The sequence below is a fragment of the Pectinophora gossypiella genome, chromosome 20 (assembly GCF_024362695.1).
Source record: "Pectinophora gossypiella chromosome 20, ilPecGoss1.1, whole genome shotgun sequence".
NCBI lineage: Eukaryota > Metazoa > Arthropoda > Insecta > Lepidoptera > Gelechiidae > Pectinophora > Pectinophora gossypiella.
This window is the reverse complement of record NC_065423.1, coordinates 11,904,526-11,928,975: the sequence shown is the minus strand read 5'-3', so window position 1 is coordinate 11,928,975 and position 24,450 is coordinate 11,904,526. Positions and strand designations below refer to the sequence as shown.

Genomic DNA, 24,450 nt, shown 5'->3' with positions numbered 1-24,450 from the left:
AACTAATGTATTAATTTTAATAAAGAAAAATCGAATCGAACATTTCATCACATTTTCTATGACGGCACAGGTTGCTTTTTCATACCAATTCCAGCAAATTTCGTAGTAATTTCGTGGTTTGACGTTTAGTAAAGAGTAACTGATTTGACTAGTTGGAACTACTGTTAGCCCATCGTGTTAAAAAGGACACAGTTTGTCGGATTTTAGGACATGCCAAGACATGGTATACGAAAACCAGGTATGCTCAAAAGTGACAGCTAACATTTCAAGGTTAGCCCAGCTGACGTCATCCCACCTTGAGTTGCCATTCGTTTAAAAAGAAACTACTTACTGTTTTTTTGTGTATGGGACAAGTAATAGTAATTAAATACATTAGTAGTAAGTAATTCACATAATTTTCAATAAATTTACGTCCTTGGAATGTTGGAGATACAAATTTAATGGTAACACTTACGTCATCACTGGGCTAGCAATTTTTTATTCACTCTCAGAAGCAACCCAGCAACACACGAGATAATAGTGTTGTAACTTGTAACATTGACTGATTCTGAATCGTTGCATAGGTACACATTTACCATGTTTCCATCCGATATTTACTCACTTTATAAAATTAATAACATTTCATTAATTTAACATCACATTCCAATATTTTCCAATGCTCATAAGTACTGCAGAAATCATTATGTCATATTGGTGTTGATTGCATTGTTTTACAATAAAACTTTATTTAACACCCTGATAGAACAGGAATTAAATCCGGATTAAAAAAAAATGGTGGCAGATAGCTTGCCGCGGAGATCCGTGCTCTAAGCCTTGAAGTTATAATTTAGAAGGTAACGCCTGACATTAAATTAAAGCAAATACATCTTTCAACGCCTTGCGTTACCAATTGCCTTAGGCACTTAACGTAATTTTCATTAAAACTAGTGATTGAGAATTTCATGACTGATTTAAAATGGTACCTTCTCAAAACTAACGTATTAAAAAAGCTATATCATAATTGTATCGAATCTATAAACCACATTAACCTTTACTTTATTACCAAAGCCAATATGAACGACCTTTTCATCCTTCCTTCCTAAAATTGACCCAGAGATACAATATCGAAACTTAATTGTTCCCTAAAATATAACGTTTTGTGGGCAAATCCTGAAGGTTGGGATCCTCAATAACTCACAAGAATTCGTCGGAATATCCAGCGATAAATCCGAAGTTGACTCAAGCGTATAATCAGTCGGCACCTTTGTAAATCATGTTGGGGTTACCGATACCCGGCCTTAGAAGGCGGTCCGAGTGACAGCGAGCGAAGAACCGGAGGTCCTTCAAGGTTTTTGTCTCTCTTCAACAACTTATAGACTTATAGGCTGAAACGAGACAACTCTTCTTCAGACTGAACGCAATCTGAGAAGCAGTATCGAAGTTATCTGTATGCAGGAGTAGTAAAAGAGAGTGGGGTTGAACCGGCGACAGCGGTTCTCGTACAAAATGCGCGTTATGGTCTTTCCAACCTTTTTCTTCTATTCCGTGATTCTAACACACGATAGCTTTAAATTCTCGAACAAGACAAGTTATTGTCGCGAACAGTGGGACAACAACTTAGCCATCAATCATGTCCCACGTGGTCGCTCAGGTTGTAAAGGTCGCTGGAAATTATTCCTGATAATGTGCTTTGGTTCATGGGTTATTGGGTGAGTTTGATATATAAGGGAACTTGTATGTTCCGAGGCTTCCTTTTATTCTTAAATCCGTCAACATTCTAATGTCGCTGTACAAATCTATTGGCATTCAGGTCACGTCTTAGTCTGCGTGAGGTCAACAGACAAGAAAGTAGATTAACAATGCAAATTAATGGTGTGAGTGTAAGTGGTAGAGTTAGAAGAGGAAGGCCTAAGCGTACATACTGCTATCAGTACCAGGATGTTTTAATATTCATTGGCATAATAGTTAAAAAATGGGGTTTGGATTTTAAAAGAATATTCGGTCTTATGACTTCAAAGAATGGCCAGGTCAAAAGTCTTCCAAACCGGCGAGAATGCATGAAAACTTATTAGGATTTGTGTGTTAGGATAGTTCTAAGTTTAATGCCTTGGTCTATGCCTACTCCAATGGGAAATAGGCGTGATCTTATGTATGTAGATCTACAGTTGCTAAAAAAAAACAAAGGAGAAAGAAAGCTCTCTGAAAGGGAGCTTCTTTCTACATTTCCATCCGTATTTATGCAGGTTGTATTCCGAAACAAATTCAAATTCAAAAATATCTTTATTCAGTAGGTAACATAGACTTTGAATCGTCAATTTTACATAACGAACGTCTCATCCGCCTAAAACTACTGCTGCTTCTCACAACCTGTATAGCCGGGGAAAAGAAGCTGCAAGAAAAACCTCGGCACAGGGCCCTAGACGTTCTTTAAAAAAATAAACATAAAATATTGGTATACAATTGAGTAATTTAGCTGCGTAATATTAGTTCTCAGACAGTTAATCCCATGCATTCATATCTTCTAAATAATCACTATCTTTATAATAACCTTTTTTGTAAAGTTTTTGTTTAACTACTGTCTTAAAACAGTTGAAAGGCAAATTCTGAATGTCAATGGGAACCTGAACACGGATAGACTTGTTGCGTCCGGGAAGCAAAATTTTCAATTTTAAAGTATAACCATTATAGTTTTATTTCCACCCCACGTCTGAGAAGGAATGCCCGGATTTAGAAGCATCGACTTGATATTGCGTGCTTGTGAAATAGATCTCACATTCCTCGACCAGATTGGTTCAGGAGCGTTGTAGACATAGACAAACTGGAAGTGCCAATCTTTACGTCCGATTCACGCAGAACACGGGTTCAACCACAGATCTCAGAAACAAAAGAGATATGCTATCAGCAATAGTGCTGAGTTCTCATGGCGCCTGTTAACCTCACGTCGGTGTCTGAAGCGGCCGTATCAAGATATTTCTGGCTAAGACGCTACATTCGATGTAGCCGCGCTGTTAATTAGCGCTAGTTCTCGTTGCTCGAGACAAGATTCTCCACGCATGCGTCACGCAAAATAGGCGCTCAGACGTCGAGTTGCGGAAAACGGCCTGCAAATACCAATACCAAGAATATGCGTCAAAATATCCTTGTTACTCGGATCTGTAGTGCAATAAATGATTAATTATTCTATTTAAAAAATATCTCAATTTTATTATTTATTTATTTATTTTATTTTATTTATTTTAGTTTCCATAATTCTTAAACAATATATTTAAAGGTATAGTATACCCAATGCGATATCGATACATAAATGAGATTAAATATAAATTGCTCAGGGCAAACAAGCTGTGAAGTTCAGTTGGATGTAAATCACTTTAACGGCAAATTGTAAACGAATACGAAAAATTCTCAGAGGTGAAAATAAAGTATTAATTATGTTTACACTCTCATTTTAAAATGACTGAAAAAGAGGCATTCGATGAAATTCAGCTACTATTATTAAAGCGAAATAAATTCCATGGAACAATTATTTTACCTGTTTCCAGGATTTGTGCCCGGTTAATGGAAAAACGCTTGCTCTAAAAAAAGAGGAGTAAGTTGGTCGTTACTTAATTTTGATTACCTGAGGCCCACTGAGATAGGCATTAAAAAAAGGCAGAGTTGTAGTACATCCACTTCTCTCCAATTACGTTTAAATCCTATGTAATAGGAGCTGGAACCTGACAGAGGGTAGCAGTAACTGTCAGTACTATTCAGAGGCGGAGGACAGGAGTCCTATATTGAAATAGACTACTCTGGGCTCTATCACACTCGCGTCAGAGTACTGCGGGGCAGAAGGTAAGAGGGAAACCACTGCCCTAGTTTTCCCTAAAAAAGTAGCATGGAGAATCATCGCGCTACATCGGCAAGAGCGTGACTCTTAAATTAGTGATGGTAATAGAGGCGAGCCTATAAACCGGGCACAAAACTTGGAAATCAGGTTATATGATCCAAACATGAATTCAAACTCTAAAGTGGAATTGAGTGGTTTTGAGCGCGATCTGGGATTCGAACCCGTGATATTAGGATGTTAGTCACGCGTTTTCCGAACAGTGCTATCACGGATAGAAATAAAAACGTCCGAATTTCGGTATGAAAGAACTGAAGTGGAATTTCGTTGGCTTTATCTATTTTTCGATTCACCACATTTCAATTTTCCCCTTTCATAAAAATCTAAATACATTTTCTAGAGAATGGAAATGAATATCGTTTGGATTTTTTACTTTATTTTTAGGTTTAGATGCGCAAATTGGACGTTAAAGACGAGCGCGCGATATCGACAGTGGTGCGGCGAGACCAGCCAGGTTTTGTTTTTTTTTTAGGGTTCCGGACCTCACACAGCCTCAACAGCCCTCGTAGTCTAGTGGTTAGAGCATTACGCTCACGATCTGGAGGTCCGGGTTCGATTCCCGATGGGGACACAGTCGAAATCACTTTGTGAGACTGTCCTTTGTTTGGTAAGGACTTTACAGGCTTGAATCACCTGATTGTCTGAAAAAATAAGTTGATTCCGTGCTTCGGACACGTTAAGCCGTGGGTCCCGGCTATCAGCCGTTAAAATACCTCAACCAACCCGCAGTGGAGCAGCGTGGTGGAGTATGCTCCATACACCCTCCGGTTGATTGAGGTATATAGGCTATTTATGTTTATAAACCTCACAAGGTAAACCGGAACCCTTATAGGATCACATTCTTGTCCGTCCGTCTGTCTGTCAAGACATTTTTCTTTTTTTTTTTGCGTGGAGGTATCAAATTCCGGAACTCTCGGTGCGCCAGTCAGACTCACACTTTACCGGTTTTTTTGATATGGCTTATTGTACATTTGCCTCAGATAGCATCAACTACTTTCAAATTCAAATTCAATTATATCTTTATTCAATAGGAACATAATTACCCTTTGAATCGTCAATTATTACATAACGAACGTCTCATCCGCCTAAAACTACTGCAGCTTCTCACAATCTGTATAGCCGGGGAAAAGAAGCTGCAAGAAAAACCTCGGCACCTTGGTACTAGACTAGACAAGTGAGGAGCGCGGAGGGCTCTCATCCAGTTCAAAATTGAAGGCAGCAGAATACCAGCGGCCGGTGCGAACCTCGATCATATTAATACAAAACTTTCAACGTTGTTCATTGCTTCTTTGGTATCGCGCAACCACAACTAGCGCTTGTGTTATTACGCAATGAACGGTAGGTAAATCGATGTAGCGATCCAGTCAGAAATGTCTTGGTGCGGCCACTGCTTTTTTTTTGACGTTACTTATTGTAGATTTGCCGCAGGTGGCATTAACTACTTGGCCGGACGAATGGGGAGCGCTGAAGGCTCTCACCCGGTACAACGTTTTAAGACAACAGGCCTGAGGGTGCCCAGTTGGGCGCGAAACTCAGCTCAGGGCGTCGTCAGAGAGGAAAAATATTTGAAAGAATTAATCGACCCTAGCGGGTCGATAGCGATAAGTGCGGCCGCTGCGAACTCGTGTAATTTAGTGCGGAGGGCATATCTACGTTGTTTCTATAATCTGTGATTATATCACTCGCCGTGACTAGGCTGTTCTCGGCGACATACGATATCGATCGAATCGCTTGTTTCCGCTCGTGTCCAGCAGGGCTAACATGCTCAACGCGATAAAATAATCGATTATTCAATATATTCTGTCGATATCGATAAGTTTTTTTTTCCCCTAACATGCGTATACGTGAATTTGTTTGTATTTTGATAGAACGACATGACTTAATTAGGTTCACATGTCAGGGGCCTTTGGCGGTTCAATAGTAACCCTGACACCAGGCTTGATGGGGTCGGTAATCCACCTCACGAGAGAATAAGAAGATTTTTGGAACACCAACAGCTTATACAGGGTGTTAGTGACGGGATGATTCAGCTTATGATTCTGAGTTTTTTTACCTCCTAAAACGACATAATTTAAAATGTCAAATTAACAGTAAGTACTTAATTTACACCATAAACAAAACAGTTGCTTACAGTACAAAAAAGAGACTTATCAAACAAAACAAAAATAAAATTAAATAAAACTAAAATAAATAAACAAAACTAAAAATAAAACAAATTATATACAATTAACACTTAAGTCTTAATTTTAGTAATTGTCTTAGATGTTAAAGTTTTATATATTGTATGATGTAGTGGTACTTAATAAATAAATAAACACTTAAACCAAACCTTACTGAAAAAGCTCGCCTCCAATCGTACCTGGTGCAAATGTACCCATAATGCTGTATATCGTCAGAAGCGATAAAATTACCGAGACAAAATTTTATGACGTTGCGCACGTTAGCCCTAATGAATTCAAATTCAAATTCAAATTCAAAAATATCTTTATTCAGTAGGTAACATAGATACACTTTGAATCGTCAATTTTTACATAACGAACGTCTCATCCGCCTAAAACTACTGCAGCTTCTCACAACCTGTATAGCCGGGGAAAAGAAGCTGCAAGAAAAACCTCGGCACAGGGCCCTAGAGGTTCTTTAAAAAAAAAAAACATAAAATATTGGTATACAATTGAGTAATTTAGCTGCCTAATATCAGTTCTCAGACAGTCTGTTAATCCCATGCATTCATATCTTCTAAATAATCACTAACCTTATAATAACCTTTTTTGTAAAGTTTTTGTTTAACTACTGTCTTAAAACAGTTGAAAGGCAAATTCTGAATGTCAATGGGAATCTTATTGTAAAAATGGTTTTATAAGAACCAACTGTTTATTTCGATCCCGCTTCCTCTACCTCTACTGTTGTCGCCCCGCTAATCGCTGACGCTCAGCCGGAGTCTAAGCCTCAATATTTATTCCGGAATATTTCTTAAAAAGTTCTTCGGAATCTTTATTGGACCTGAAGAGCGTTTATTAATTCTCTTTCAAACTAAAATTCTTATACACATATTTTGTTAACCACAAAATTGTTTTTCCGGAAATCAGAGAGAGAACTGGACTATAATAAATCTATAACGCTAAGATTTTATGGATTTATTCGTACTTTATCAATCTGTCTCACTACATCACTACCTACTTGATATCAACTCAGAATCATGAGCGAAATCGTCCCCCTATAGTATTCGTTACGACGTCACTAACACCCTGTATAAGCTGTGTTGCTGTGCTGTGTGTGTGTTTGTGTGTGTGTGTGTGTGTGTGTGTGTGTGTGTGTGTGTGTATGTGTGTGTGTTGTTGTGTGCTGTGTTGTTGTTGTGTTTTAGGCCGCCAGATTGTACTGTATCTATCATCCATTTGAGTAAATTTATTTTGTAAGTTGTGTGCAATAAAGTATATTTGATTTGATTTGGTGTTCCAAAAACCTTCATATTCTATCATAAGGTGGATTACTAACCCCAACAAGCCTGGTGTCAAGGTTACTATTGAACCGCCAAAGGCCCCTGACATGGCTCATGTAACGACTATTTTACGACTATTTTACATCACTAAGTAGTAACCGGGACCAACGGCTTAACATGCATTCACGAAGAAATAATAAAATAAAATAAATAAAATTAATGTAAAAATAACTTAATATATTCTCAAATGGGTTCTTGCATCCAACCAGCAACCTCCCTTTGTTAAATCTATGAGCAACACAGGAGGGTACAGACCCTTTGGGAAACGGCCCAGGATAAATTCATCACAATCAGATATTGTGTATCTCAGCTCGGGGCAAAAGGAAAATTGCCATGTTTTTACATATTTTTGTCTCTCCTTTTATTTTTTACGCCCGAGTTCTCTTCATTTTTTTCTCCTAAAATGAGTGATAAAATTGGACAATGTTGTAGGAAATAACAGAGGGGCCACACGATGTATGTTACGTCCCTTCCTCGTACTGCATGATATATAAATCTGTAATACATGTACAGAGAGCTAAGTAATTATAATAAAATTCTTTAAAAAGGGGTTAAAAAGGCCACATCGAAGCAATTCATCAAAAAAAGCAATATTGCAATTTGACATTAGCGCATATAATAGTAAGTGCGCAATGCACACAAATGTCATGATCTTGTCGGAAAAAATAGGGCAGTGGTTTTCCTCTTGCCTTCCGCCCCCTTAAAAAAGAAGAAGAAAAGAAAAGTAAAAAAAAAAAGAAAAGAAAAGTAGAAGTTAGTACGTGGATGTTTTTATTTAATTTAGTTTTTTTTGTGTCTTCATTGTGCTCAATAAAATATTTTATCTTTCTCAAACATACTCGAACATTGATCCGGGAAAACAAACAAAGAGTATGATCTTCCCCGCTTTCCCGGCCTGTGTGTACCAAGCTTTAGAGATTATAAAGATTCACATGAGATTACCTATGCCAATTCCCTTCTTCATACCTTCAAATAAAAACCTTTTAAATCCAAATCTATTAACCAAACACCGCAAGGATATACGGCTTATCTTCCAAAGCATTTACACATTAGCAACTTTAAAAACCGAAAGCGGAAAAATACGATTTCCAAATCCGGCTAAGCGGAAAACGGAAAACAGTGTCAGTTTGTCAAGGCGAATGGAAATCAGTAACAGAAACTTACGTGTAATGAAATGAATAATGGAACAAAACCCATATTGGATTTGCCGCGACTTTCATTGGGGCTCACAGGGAACAAACTATCTTATCCGCTTCTGTTTTTTGGTAAACAGTGGATTTGCTTGGCTTACTGATCAATGGAGGAGCTCGATGGCGCAGCGGTAAACGCGCTCGGTCCGCGATTGTTGAAGTAAAGCAACTTTCGCAGAGGCCGGTCATAGGATGGGTGACCACAAAAAAAAAAGTTTTCATCTCGAGCTCCTCCGTGCTTCGGAAGACACGTTAAGCCGTTGGTCCCGGCTGCATTAGCAGTCGTTAATAACCACCAATCCGCACTGGGCCCGCGTGGTGGTTTAAGGCCCGATCTCCCTATCCATCCATAGGGAAGGCCCGTGCCCCAGCAGTGGGGACGTTTATGGGCTGATGATGACTGATCAATGGACGGATTATGGAGACTTCGTAAAGTAAAAAACATCGGTATTTTGGGTTATGGAATGTAATGGAGCAAACATAACATAACCTAACGACCGTATTCCCAATTAAAGAAAGAAAGAAAGGTTTGTTAGAGGGACATCACAGAACAGAAAAAATAGGGTTTTTAATGGTACATTTTATTTTCCCTCGCGACCCGTGAACCCACTGGCTTCACCCACCGGTGGGTGTATGTGCAATTCCTCCAAGACACAACTTCTACTTCTCATTGTGAAAATCAGATTTTTTTGACGTTTAGCTGTGAATATTGTTAACAAAAGTCATAGTTAGGCTAGTTTTAATAGAAGTCAAAATTAGTTGCCTTAACTTATACCCGGAATTAAATAAATTGCTATTTGCTAGGGTGCTAAGGAGTGGAATTCCCTGCCGTCTTCGGTATTTCCGAATGCATATAACCCGGGTGTTTTCAAGGCCAGAGTGAACAGATACCTTCTGGGCGAGCGAGTTCTATCTTAGGTCTCGTCAATGCCTTTGGGCAAGTCTGGGGCCAAGAGCAAATCCATCAAAGGTAAAAAAAAATAATTGAAAGACAGCGAGTTTTTGTTGAAGACAATCAAATAAAGCTAGAGAGATGATAATTTATATTATCATTTTGTTCTAAAATTAATTTCAAACAAAACATACCTTTTATTATCTGAAGTATTACTGTCGTCCAATTTCCTGAAACAAAAAAATAAAATAAAATTTTATCGTTAAAACCCGGTTTTAGATTACTCTTTTTAACAGTTTAGGATGGTTCACATTTTGCTACTTGCCGGGCTATCCTACAATGTATCCACATCGTTCACTCTGCTACAGTTTTACAATATACATACATACATACATAATCTCACACCTATTTCCCACCGGGGTAAGCAGAGACTATGGAATTCCATTTGCTTCGATCCTGACACACTTCTCTTGCTTACTGCACAATCATCAATCGTTACAAATAATTAGAATTTACAATTATGGTCTTATAATCACTGTTACAAAGTCGATAAGGTAATTTATTTGCAAATGATTTTTTCCGAACATCTATCCATCCCGGCGTTAAACAAGTAGCAAGTTGTTATGACAATCGACAGTGACAGCGATAAAAACGTATGGCATTGACATGAAGTGGCTAAAGGTGACATGAGGTTACATAAGGTGACATAAGGGGTCATAAATTGGCATAACGTGCCATAAGGTGACATAAAGTGATATCACAATGTATTATTATTTGTTAAATATTTTTTATAACTGTCCCTGTCGATTGTCATAATAGTTTGCGACTTGGTTGAAGCTCCATACACTCATTTATGTATAGGTATGCTCCATAGAATACATCATTAGGCATGTTTTTTTTTTAATTGAATAAAAAAAAAACGTTCCAAGTTTCCTTTTAAATCTAAACTTACAGTTGAGAAAAAAGTTCTAATCTATAAAGCCATACTAAAGCCCATATGGACATATGGTACCCAGCTCTGGGGCAAGGCTAGCAACTCCAACATCGAGATTCTTCAACGCTTTCAAAACATATTATTGAGAAAATTGAGTGGCGCTCCCTGGTTTGTGACCAATAATGAAATTCATCACCATTTAAATGTTCTCACCGTCAAACAAGAGATTGATAACCTGAGCAAAATCTACAGAACTCGCCTTGAGCAACATCCCAACCACCTCGCTCAGGAGCTCCTGCAAATGAACCAAATCCGTCGTCTTAAAAGACGGCCTATCATGGAGACGGAAATGGATTAAAGTTTCTGAATCACCTCATTATTGAAGCAGGTCCCCTGCTAATTGCTGAGGATATGTCAGTGGATATGTCTCTCATAAAGTCAAGTTCGCCTTCAGCTCATCTGCTCATAGTAACACAAACGGACGCTTACTGATTGCAGATATAACTCAAAAAAAAAAAAAGTTTCCTTTTTTTAATCTTGACGATGCATACAACATTTAATATAAAATGCTTATTACGTAAACGTAAAATAAAATACATTTAATGTGTTTCTAAAAAAATGGGGTTAAAACGGAGGGGAGAATAAGGTAAAGGTTTATGACACCATTCCCACTGAACAGGATAGCTTAGGAACCGTATACACTGGGGCAGATTATAAAAATGGTAAAATAGAAATATAGAAGAAAAAAACATGCAGGACTGGAAGTGGATAAAAATTCTATTCAAAAATATGATATTATGGCAAAGACAATTTATATAAAAATAATTTTAAAGAATATGTACCTATAGAATGATGTTGCTACCTATATTGCTTCCCTTTATTTTGGCATGTATTTAACGCAGCGACAAACTAATGTGATTTAGGGTTTTAAAAATAATTAAAATGGGTAGCAAAAATAATAGGTTGGCAGCTACAGTGAAGTAGCTTTTTAAGCATAAAGCAGCAGCTTTATTAATATACCAATCTACCAAATTTTTTTTTATTTTTTTATTTTATGTAGTGATTTTATTGTGTAGCAACTAAATTTATTGTTAGGCGACAACTTGACGGCGGATAAAATATAGAAAATAGGCTTTTATAAATTATACAATGAGGTCGTTTATAAAATTAAATGGGATGAAAAAAAATATGCACATGATCATATAAAACATAGTATGTACGACATTTTATGAGGTCTAAATAAAGCAAATATTGGCATCACGAACTAACCACACAACACAACACTACTCTGAACTACTGCAACTATAAAACCACGTTGAAGCTCACTACGTTCTTGACGCCCAACAAAATTTGCCATTTTCTCGCCAAGAGCCAAGATTATTTTTAACTATACAATTTTGTTTAGATACCAACTTGGTAGCAATCTCGAAAATGGGTATTAAACTTCTCGCCAAGTCGCTAGTTTTGGCAATACGCTTTAGTTAAATGAATTCGCTTTGTGTATTTGGTAATGGACGTGTTGATAATGGAGCTGTAGACAGAGAGATGTAGAAGTTTTGTGGGTTGAGTTTGCGTTGTATAAATCTATTACAATATCAGCTACGTTTACTATATGTGCAAGATAGCACATATTTTTATAGAATTTTACCTCTTTTATATAGTGTTTTGAGGAGCTCGGTGGCGCAGCGGTAAACGCGCTCGGTCTGCGATTGTTGCAGTTAAGCAACTTTCGCAAATATAGGATGGGTGACCACAAAAAAAAATTTCATCACGAGCTCCTCCGTGCTTCGGAAGGCACGTTAAGCCGTTGGTCCCGGCTGCATTAGCAGTCGTTAATAACCACCAATCCGCACTGGGCCCGCGTGGTGGTTTAAGGCCCGATTTCCCTATCCATCCATAGGGAAGGCCCGTGCCCCAGCACTGGGGACGTTAATGGGCTGGTGATGATATAGTTTTTTATTCCTTTATTGTCACTTCACTTCACTTTTTAAAGTTTATGGCTGCATCGTTTAGAAACGATGATTCTGCCAACGTCAAGGTACCGAAGAAAAAAAATAAAAAAAAATTAAAAAACAATTAAAAAAAAATAGTCGGTAGGTACATTTAAATTATATTGAAGACTGTTCGGTGGGAAGTCCAATGATGTAGTCCAGAAGTTCCCTAAAAATAAAGACAACACGATTGTTAATTAACTTCACAGACATATAGGTTAGAAACACACGTAGTATAGGCCCGCCACCATTTTTCGTTCGCAAGTTTTTTTTTTTTAATTTTTTTTTAGTTTTGGACCAATTATATATACATACTTATACTTATATTACACACATGTATCTTTTAGGCCCTTTTGTCAGAGCCTACCAGAAGAGAATCATATTAATTTATGCTTTAATTTACACAGCTTAATATCTTAGGCTGTTATGGGTGGGAGCATGATCTCAATATGTTTTTTTTATCTGTTCTAGACAGTCTTGTTCGATGGGGCTGGCATAGCAAACTCTGGTCAAAGCCCCTAAATAAAAGAAAAAAAAAATAAAAACATTTCTGACTATCCGATTAGAGACTTTAAACATCGAAGCGGTCTCTACAGGGTGTTAGTCACATTGTAACGAACACTCAGGGGGATGATTCGGACCGTGATTTTGAATCGATATCAAGTAGAATTTCCTCTCGGAAAAGTCAAGAAAATTTTAGTATTTTTTTTTTAATTCCACTTGATTACAACTCAGAATCATGCTCTGAATCATCTCTCAAAGTTTTCGTTACGATGTCACTAACATCCTTTGTATACCAAAAACAGATACTTTAGTTCAAAGTAGTATAAATTGGGGTACAGAAAAAGCTTGCATCCACTGTTGATACGAAGTCTAAAGATGGATATGATGAACCTTCTGGTATCAACGGATAAAGAAAAACTCCTTGCCTCATACGTACAGGGTGCTTTACAAGATAATACAATACAGGGTGTAGCAGTACATCGTAAAGCAGAGGATTAAGGGCTGTGTCAACGGCGTTAGAGCACATAATTTCGGTGACGACGCTCAGAGCTGTTACGAGTGGAAAAGGTATAAAATGTTCAACTTATTCTTGTATATAAGAAAACAATAAATCATTATCTCCCTATCTATCCCGTTTTATAGGGTCTGCCTGATTTTAAACAATATAAAAAATACACCTTAAAAGAAATAACCATCAAAATCGGACTTGGTTCTGGCAAATTAGAAGTGAAACCGGGCACACTTCTTACAAAACACCACGTCCTACACAGACTCTACACATTGACGTTATCGTACACGCGCATCTGTGTGTGTGACGTCCAGTGGAGGCCCTAGGGCGGTGCGAACGGTGCGAACGGTGCGACCGGGCACCGAAATAGGGGGGGTCAACATCGACTGGTCCACACTGGCCAGCAGTCAAGTATCTAGAGGGGAGCAACTGGGTTTTGTATTTTGAAGGGCTGAGGGGCCCCAATGTGAAATCTCGCACCACCTAAATATTTTGCTAGGGCCACCACTGGTGACGTCTGACGCCATACGATTGACGACTAAGACCAAGGGTGACGTAAACCTAGACGGTGAGGTAAACGCAGCTCAGCCGCTGGTGGGGAGCGGAGAGTTGCCGTTCTATATGTTCGTAGTATTCATTACTCGATCCGGAGGTCCCGGGTTCGATTCCCGGTGGGGACATATCACAAAAATTACTTTGTGGTCCCTAGTTTGGTTAGGACATTACTGGCTGATTACCAGATTGTCCGAAAGTAAGATGATCCGTGCTTCGGAAGGCACGTTAAGCCGTTGGTCCCGGTTACTACTTACTGATGTAAGTAAGTAGTCGTTACGTGAGCCATGTGAGGGGCTTTTGGCGGCTCAATAGTGACCCTGACACCAGAGTTGATGAGGTTGGTACTCCACCTCACAACCCACACGATAGAAGAAGAAGATTACTCTATGCCCAAACGCAATGAAATTACAAAACCTATATTTGTCGTGTATATTAAATTGTCTACTACCACGCTAACTTGCAATAACTGTAACACTCACTGAAAAATTGCTTAATTTTGTTAAAATATTAATAGTAATCTGGCATTTAAATTGTGTAATGCAAATAATATAATTATGTCATTAGCTCGGGCCTGTAGAAAACAATATAATAAATGTTGTCCCAAATAGTACTCGTGATTACTAAATTAAATTTCTATATATGTTTTTTTTAACTTATTTATTCAATATTAGACAACAAATCAAGCCTTTAGCCTCAAAACGAAAAAAATCCTTTGCGTTTGCGAAGAGCGAAAAAATAAGCGACTCTAAGAAATGTGTTAAAAAAAGGAAAATTCAAGTAATTGTCAACAAAAAACTCGCAACGACTCTATTTTACGGAGACTCCTAGATAATAAATACTTCTTTAATATATATTTTTTTATTGTTTACATCCAACATACCAAGTGCCAAGGTTTTTCTCGCAGCTTCTTTTCCCCGGCTATACAGGTTGTGAGAAGTTGCAGTAGTTTTAGGTGGATGAGACGTTCATTATGTAATGACGATTCAATGTGTAACTAACTATGTTACGTACTGAATAAATATATTTTTTAATTTGAATTTGAATGCAAATCGATGGGATGTCCAATTGCAAATCTTTTTAGAATTTAATTTTGTGGCGTTATCTAACCTATTTGAAGCCACTGCTGGGCAAAGACCTCATTGATTCTTCCACTCTTATTCAAACTGGTGTAACAATTTCAACGCTTATCGGAGGGATTAGTCAGATATTGCGTAACTTTACACAGGAGAAGTGAAAGATTCAACCTATCTTTGAAAGACAAAAAAAGAATAGTTGCTGTTGGTAGAGCGCAAGAAGAGGATTCAGACAAAAAATGAGACAGGTATGCTTAGATGAGAAGTAGCATGGAAAATGCTGCACCGACAAGAGCGTGACTCTTAAATTGATGATGATGATGATGCGTAGATAGTTGAATCAAAGAAGATTATCGAAATGAAAACAAAATCTTAAGGCTTAGCTCGACACAATGGAGCATCACGCCTGTATCTTCAAAGGGGTAGGCACATAATGTATCTATACATGTCAACTGCTCGCCAGCTATGTATAGGTCGTATTTAATAAGGGGCGAATGTATTGTCATTAACCGCGCACAAATCCTGAAAACCGCGTGATATCAATTATCCGATCTAAACACTAATTCAATTTCATAAAGTCGAATTTAGTGGTTCTGAGCCCGACCTGGGCTATTACGGATTCTAGAATATTCTAGTATAGTCGTGAGCAAATGATTTTTCTTTATTTGTTTGAATAAAGACTCCGTTTCCCGCTGTCTATGAAGCCTCGGTTCAACTGCACCAGTTGACGATTATACTCCCAGTCTGCATTTTATTCCTTATCCGATCCAGACAACCATTTGCTTAGTGTTTGTCTGTCTGTAGTCAAAAACTCATTAGACCCTCATTCTAACCTGGTGTGTCCATTTTTATCATCTTTCTGTAATAAATCTTCAAAGATGCTCTTGATTATTTTTTGATTACTGTCTCTGGTTGACGATTATTATCCCATCTCTAATGGTTAACGTCCCTTTAACGTCCCCACTGCTGGGGCACGGGCCTTCCCTATGGATGGATAGGGAGATCGGGCCTTAAACCACTACGCGGGTCCAGTGCGGATTGGTGGTTATTAACGACTGCTAATGCAGCCGGGACCAACGGCTTAACGTGCCTTCCGAAGCACGGAGGAGCTCGAGATGAAAACTTTTTTTTTTGTGGTCACCCATCCTATGACCGGCCTCTGCGAAAGTTGCTTTACTTCAACAATCGCAAACCGAGCGCGTTTACCGCTGCGCCACCGAGCTCCTCCAATGGTAGGGATATACTAATACCTAAGAATATAGTAACTACTTTTCAGCTTACACTTTTTATAATATTTTCATCCATAAAGACTTCAATTTCAACACAGTGGTCCCCAAGAGGAATGGTAATACGGAATATTTAGAGTAGAAACGTTTTAGCCGTGTTCCCATGAAAATTATAAGCGGTCCCAGTTGCATGAATAATTTGAAAAAGTGGAGCTATTTTCTGGTGAACAGAAAATAATTTCCTTTTTCTCTTGTCATAATGTTATTCTTATAGCATATACAACTCTCGTGTGTAATCTCTATAGAGAAGGTCAATTAATATGATGATCTACCTCGTAACCAAGCATCACGCCTATATCTCCGAATGGGTAAGCAGAGGAGTATGGGCGTACTATACACAGACATTCTTCGTGTCACGAGGACGGTTTTACTAATTGTAAGCTCACGCTTACAAACTCACGTTTGTGTATGTATGTATAAAAAGTGTAAAAAATCGTGATGGTTCGGAAAAAAGAAAAAAGGACTTACATAGTAGTGCCACGAGTTAGAATCCCGACTCGAGCTCATTAGATTCAACTTTACAACTTCAAATACGGTCACGCATTAATATGTATACACTTTGACACCATGTCACATTAACTTTTTTGACAAATTTAACTGTAAGTCTCACTAAATGTCAAATATGTTAGTGCGACAGAGTCCTAGAGGTATTTAGATTTGTTAAAAAGCATGGACATTTGTTTAAGACAGCAGCTGATATTAATCCTAGAAGGAGACGACTACCACACGAACTAGCAAGGGACTACTGTCCAAAAACTACACTTTTTTTAGAAAGTCCTCATAACATGTGCATAAAAGTATACAATAAGATACCTGATAAATTTAAAAACGGACCCACTAAAGTTATGACTTTTAAATTACGCGAATGGCTTATTACTAATAGTTTTTATAGTATTAGAGAATTTTTGAATTTTTGACATTTGCATGCTAATAATAATTAGCAGGATAGAGATGCTGTAACACTGCTTTATACCATATTGTGCCTCTGTACCTACCTATCCTAAGCGAATAAATGATTTCTGATTTCTGATTTCTGATTCCTAAAGTGGGTACATTATATTGCTCATGACTGTACATGTTCAGACCACAGGTAATTGATATCACGTGATTTCCATGTTTTGTGCCCGGTTAACGGCACAAGGCTCGCCCCCTTTTACATGGAACTTAAACATAAGCTGGCGAGGAATGGGTGTATACACCTGCCTACCTTTTCGAGGATACACGCGTGCTGCATACCACAAACATAATGTAAGATCATGCCTATTTCCCGTTGGGGTAGATATAGATCACGGAATTCCTGTTACTTCTATCGTGTGGGTTGTGAGGTGGATTACCAACCCCATCAACCCTGGTGTCACGGTTGTTATTGAGCCGCCATAGGTCCCTGACGTGAATCATGTTACGACTACGTACTAACATTAGTAAGTAGTAACCGGGACCAACGGCTTAACGTGCCTTCCACCACGATTCCACTTACTACGACCCTGACACTGCACTTTCGCTTCTTCCACTCAAATCAAAGACTTCATGCATGCTCGCCGGTTTAGAGTACTCAATATCTAGTCTTTCTTTAAAAAATCCTGGATCTGATCGCGATATATAGTATAGTATAAGACTTGATTCTACGTACAAAAAGTGTCTACAAACAAAGATCTTCAAATACTTTCTCGACTAGAATTCTCGCTAAGTTTTTGCCGGAAGAAAACCAACATTCTGCCGGAAGTTTAGAACCGTTTCAGGTGTTCGTTTGAACCTCTGAACGTGAGTTACGATGTGAGATAAACCTAATGTTTATAAGCCTTGTTATAAGTATAAAGTTGGAGATTACCTGATCTTATTCCTTTAAATGCTTTGAAAATTGGGAAACTTTTTAAAGACTGCGCTGTTTTATACTACTTTCGTACTAACTTTGAAGTGTCAGACAGTTTTATGTACGGTCATGGAATAAGGAATAATACTACGTAGAGAACGGCAACTTTCCGCTCCCCACCAGCGCCTGGGGTAGGTTTACTTCACCCCCTTGGTCTTACTTTAGTCTTCAATCGTATGAGCGTCAGACATCACACACGCATAGGCGCGTGTACGATAACATCAATGTGCAGTGTCTGTGTAAAACGAAGTTTTTTGTATGAAGTGTCCGGGGTGTGGTACTGTATCTAGAAGGAAATCAAACTGCGCAATAGTCGGTAGCGTGAGTCCTCTCACTCTTTAGCTTTTTTTAAAAATAATTTGTCTTCTTCTAATCGTGTCGATGGCAAACTAAATAGTATCGGCCCAAAACTTGGCAACAAGTATGGCGCTATCTGCAGCGCTCATCAGATTCAGATTTGTTATTCTTTAAATACGTTTATTCGACCAGCCAAGTAATTAATGCAATTTGAGGCAAATCTACAATACGTCACGTCAAAAAAAGTTGAAATAGTTTATTAGTGAATGAGATTAGTGAGCGGATGAAAGATAATAGGATTACGAAAAGCGGTGTATAAAACGAAGGTTGATGATAGGGCTGGCAGAGGAAGACCTAGAAGGACGTATACTGACCAAATTGGAAATGTCCTTAGAAAAGGTTAAGTACGATCTATTCTGAACCAGCGTGCGTGTGTAAAACGATTGATGAATCGTTTTACAAGATGAAGCAAGGAAGCAAGAGAAGTGTGTCAGGATCGAAGCAAATGGAATTCCATAGTCTCTGCTTATCCCGGTGGGAAATAGGAGTGAGTTTATGTATGTGTGTATGTATGAATGATGAGGAGTAGATTTCACAGCACTGAAAGTAAACACAAAAGCTCACGAATATATCCCTGGTGGTGTGGTGGTGGAGGTGTCAGGAATCGGGGTCAGTATACACACACACACACACACTGGTCTGAGGGTGACCAAGAAAGTGACTGATCTATATTTGCAGCCAACTCTTTACAAAAACATGCAAACAATACAATGTGTAGGTACCAACATTTTGTACAGAGGCACTCAAAAAATTCACCAACTCGTATAAACTTCAATATCTAGAAGTACCTACTTCAAGCAAACTATGCGTAGTTTCGAGTACCTACAGGCACTCGAAAAACATTACAACTCCGATATATTCCCAAAGAGTAACTTAACCTAAATGCAGGAAACATGTCTGCGAGAACTTAGAAAAATCACCAATTTGAAGTAACGTTTTAGTTTCAGGCAACTTTCACGGTTCAGGTCGGTTTTAGAAGGCCGTATTGAGAACATCAACGCTGTAACCAAATAGACACCTCCAGCTTTACAAATAAAAAATAAACCAGGGATGAACGTGGCTCGAATTGTATGATAATTGGATTCAACTTTACTTGGCTGTCAAATAGGTACTTAAATCCACGTTCATCCCTGGTTTATTTTTTATCTGTAAGGTGGCTAATGTTTTAACATAACGTACATAATATAACGTACATAAAATAAGGTGGCTAATGTTTTAACATAACGTACATATATAAACAGCCTATGCCCGTCCTTCTCTTGAGCATAGGCCTCTCCTCAATCAAGCGGGGGTATTTAGCATACCATCACGCTGCTTGACTGTGAGTTGGTGGAGGTGTTTGGGATAGAGCCCGGGACCAACGGGGGTTTAGCGAGCCTTCTGAAGTACGGAATCATTTTACTTTACCTAATCTTTTATTTTTTAGAATACAGGGAGTTAGTGACATCGTATCGAATATTTAGGGGGATGATTCAAAACATGATTCTGAGTTAATATCAAGTGGTAATTTCCGTCGCAAAATTCAAGAATTATTTGTGTTTTTTTTTTTAACTTATTTTCAATGCGATATGAAATTCCACTTAGAATTAACTTAGAATAACGAGCTGAATCACCCACCTCAGTATTCGTCATGATGTCACTTACACCCCATACAAGTACGTACAGGTAGCCATACAAGTGCGCATGGGTGTTAGTGACACCGTATCAAATACTGATGGGGACGATTCAGACCATGATTTTGAGTTGATATCAAGTGGAATTTCGCGACGGAAAATTCATGACAAATTTTGTTTTTTTTTTACAGTTCCATACTTTTGCGACAAAAAATTCTACTTAATAACTATTCAGAATCATGGTCGTCTAAATTCCACCAGATCCATGAAAACCTATAGTAGTCTAGAGTTTGTATCGTCGATGGTTGAGAGTCTTCGTGGTCACGTCCAAGAACTTTCAGCCCAGTTTGCCAACTTCCAGCCCTCGAGACTATTATTTATTTTAAACGTTCCTCTTAATACGTGCTGGGCGCTTCAAGGTAACGGAAATTTCTTTGAAACTTCAGGTCTTGTACTAAGTAATTTTGGGTTAAAATATGTTTCTGAGTTTGAAAGGGGCACTAAGGAATTTAGTTGGGTAATTTCGGAGTCTTTTGTGCTTTGATGAATTTTACTCCTGATAATTTTCTACAGTACATGGTAAGTAGTTTACGGGAGCCGTGGTAGCCAAGTTGGTAGAACGCTTGCCTCTCACTTTGAGGTCGCAGGGTCGAATCCAGCACAGGCCTAAACCTTAGATTGTCGAATGTGTTTTCGAATTCTTGTTTGGATTATAAATGATTATCACGTGCTCGGCGGTGAAGGAAAACATCGTGAGGAAACCTACATTTCCGAGAAATTTATTTTCGGAGGTACGTGACTTAATCTGTATTGGGCTGGTTTTCCCTTTGCGGGTCGGAAGGTCAGACAGGCAGTCGTTTCTTTAAAAACCGGACCTGTCAAATCTTCAGATTAGGTAAGCGGACCATGAGAAAAACGGGATAATGCTAGGGGGATGTGTGATGGTAAGTAGTTTACTATACCTACACGGGCCCTACCTCACGAGAACATCACAGTCGCGCATGAACAATAAATATTATAATATGCAGTTCTATAAACGCTTCCTCGTTTGTTGGCTTGTTGGTTCCACAACAGGGTGACAACGTCGTCGACTTGGGGCGACGATGTCGTCGAAATAGGGCGACTACGCCTTCGAGACCTTCGCTGGTCCATAAGCGCACTAAGACGTAATTTCCACAGAGCCATATGATTATCTCCCTTACCCAGTAAATTGGGTCGTTTCGACTGCAGGTCACCGACCGCGTCAGGGAATTTAATTGTCAAAGTTCCACAGTTAATGCAGCTACGGTTTTAATGACAGCCAGAGAGTTAACTGGCTTAGAACTGGAGTGTGATGGGAGAAATGGGACGCGTCGTTTATTATAAACATCAAACAAAATAGCATAAAACAAGTCTGCTTACTATAATAGCAAGCGTCCAGGCAAATTAGAAAGAAAATATTTATTCGGCAAAAAATACATAATTACATATTTGTAAATGGCAGTTAGTAATTAATAATAGATTTATAAATAAGGCCTTTTTTGACGTGACTTATTGTAGATTTGCCGCAGATGGTATTAACTACTTGGCCGGACAAATGGGGAGCGCTGAAGGCTCTCACCCGGTACAACGTTTAAGACAGGCCTGAGAGTGCCCAGTTGGGCGCGAACCTCGGCTCAGGGCGTCGTCGTCTGAGAGGAAAAATATTTGAAAGAATTAATCGACCCTAGCGGGTCGATAGCAATAAACGCTGAATGAGGGATATCGTCGACCACGCCGGCGGGGTCGGTATCGGGGTCCTTTATAAATAAGGCGAAAATGGCTGCAGCTCAGCAAATTCCATAGCCAAGCTGTAGCTAGATTATGGCGCTAATTTTCAGCTGCAGCCGATTTATTATCAAAAACAATTAAACAAAAACTGGGCACCTAAGTCTAAGCACATTTGTTCTTACGATTAATTAGGTATGTACGAAACTGAAAAAGAATAACAAAATATTTAAAACAATACAATTACAATAAGTAGGAAGGAAGTAGTAAGCAGACTTGTTTTACACTATTTTGTTTTTTTTAGCATAAAACAAGTCTGGTTACTATTTTGTTTCATGTCACGTATTGTAATTTGCCTCGATGCTACTTATTTACATAATAAAAAACCAGACCTGTCAAATCTTAAGGTTAGGTAAGCGGGTCCTGTAATATATGTATTCTAAAAAATATACGGTCGAGTTGAGAACCTCCTCCTTTTTTGAAGTCGGTAAAAACAGGATAACGATCGTCACGTTCAACAAAAATCTCGTTGAAGCTCGAGTACTTACTAACCTATAAACTCACGCCTATTTCCCACCGGGGTAAGCAGAGACTATGGAATTCCATTTGCTTCGATCCTGAGTCCTGGCACACTTGTCTTGCTTCCTCCATATTCATCAATCGCTCTATACACGCACGCCGGTTTAGAATAGATTTTACTAATCTATTTACTTAGGACATCTCCAATTTGGTCTATGTATGATATTGAGTTAATATTAAGTGGAATTTTATGTCGCAAAATTCATTTTTATTTTTTGAATTTATTTTCGATTCTTTACTTTAGCAATGGAAAATTCCACTTGATATTTTCCAAAGATTTCGTTATGATGTCACTAACACCCTGTTATTAAGTATATAATCATAAATACGATATTTTTTCGTTACCCAATGTAAGCACCTAATTAAATCAAGATTATACTTGTTGCCTCGATAATCCAGTTACCTATATTCAAAATAAAATATTAGTCTCAGCTTAGTGTATAATCAACTTTATAATTATTTTGGATTAAACACGAAAATGGACGTCGTTAAAACTTGGGATTACTGACAAATCGTTTGATGAGCAGCTTCATTATAATATGCCTGTTAACACGTCCTCTGTGTAACTGAAAATTAGATATCGACCCCTCACGCGCAATGCTATTTTTCGATAAACACATTGGATTTTATGTACATAGTCCCACTATGGCAAGAAAAAATGTGGGCCACGTATGAATTTCCCAAGCGCTAACAGGTATGCTTATTTCTCATTTACATACCTAGAGCTTTCACTTAGAGGATAGACAATGGATTTGAAGGTATCAACACAATGAACGTAAGAGCTACCACTACAAAGGTCGCCAGTGACAAGCGCTAACATACCTATTTCTAATTTCCATATATAGAGCTATCACTTAGAGGATAGAATATGGACTTGAAGCTATCACCACAATGAACGTAAGAGCTATCCGAACGTATAGCCATAAACACACCGAGTGACCGGTCATCCTGAGGTCAGAACCACCGGTCACCTTCAAATGTTATTGTATTCCTAAAATGATAGTCACTAAGGAACTAAGTGTGACACTATAGGAACTAAGTGTGCAGCAATTATTGAACACCATTTCAACTTAAAATACGCCGACAAAATATAAGTGACAGGCGATTATGACGATCACTATATTAGGGTTCTTAAGGTAACGCGGTCGTCGTTACGCCACCAAAGTATCTTCTATTTAAACTAACTTTCTGATGCGCAACGCAACGAAATGCGGAGCTGCATTCCACAAGTCTAATGCATATGAATTACATTCCGAACATTATGGACGTTCATTTCATTGCGTTTACTACCGATGTTATTTTACTCAGAACTCTATTGGCATGAAAATTCGAATTTCAAACTACTAGACCCCCAGGGGGGTATGAAGAGGGGTAAGAAAGCAAATGTGCTATTTGATATTTGTTTGCATTGCGCACTTACTTTTATATTCGCAAATGTCTTATTGCGATAATGCTTTCTTTGATGAATTTCTACGATGTGGCCATTTTAACGCCCCTGTTCTTTCTATTATTACTCTTTTCATTCAACTCTTTAGGCACACTAGACATCGGATATAAGTCCTACATTGCAAGTCGAAGACGTTGCCCTGGCAGCCTCCCAAAAGCGATAAATATTATCTGTATAATATAGAAGTACGATAAACGAAAAAAAAATACGTTATTATTCTCTGAGTAAAAGTGGAGAGAGGTTACAGTACACACATATTCCACATTTTTTTTATATATTCTACGTAGTGTAGTGCCGTTTCTTTCAGCCTTTTTTTAAAAAAAAAAAAAAGAAAAAAGTCGATGCTCCCGGACCTTACATCGAACAAGGCGAGATGGCGCTGTGTTCAATACTACACAAAAAAGCTATAAAACGGATCCCCTGTAACTAATCCGGAGGCTGAAAGAAACGGCACTACAGTAGGTATTATATTGTATATATGGATTATATTTTATTGAGTATTTATTAATATATGTACGTATAGTATAGTATAGAGTATTTATTA

General features: G+C 38.3%; 1 protein-coding gene across 4 annotated transcripts in view; it reads right to left on the bottom strand.

Moving 5' to 3' along the window:
- Positions 1–24,450, bottom strand: part of LOC126376243 (TWiK family of potassium channels protein 9-like) — a 406,126-nt gene that overhangs the window by 161,037 nt on the left and 220,639 nt on the right. For 3 of the 4 annotated variants that reach the window (XM_050023535.1, XM_050023534.1, XM_050023533.1), the window contains exon 2: positions 9,638–9,673. The gene's annotated coding sequence lies outside the window, so the exon portion shown is untranslated. Of the gene's footprint in view, positions 1–454; positions 521–9,637; positions 9,674–24,450 lie in introns of those variants that run through there. The other variant, XM_050023536.1, reaches the window with a different exon arrangement.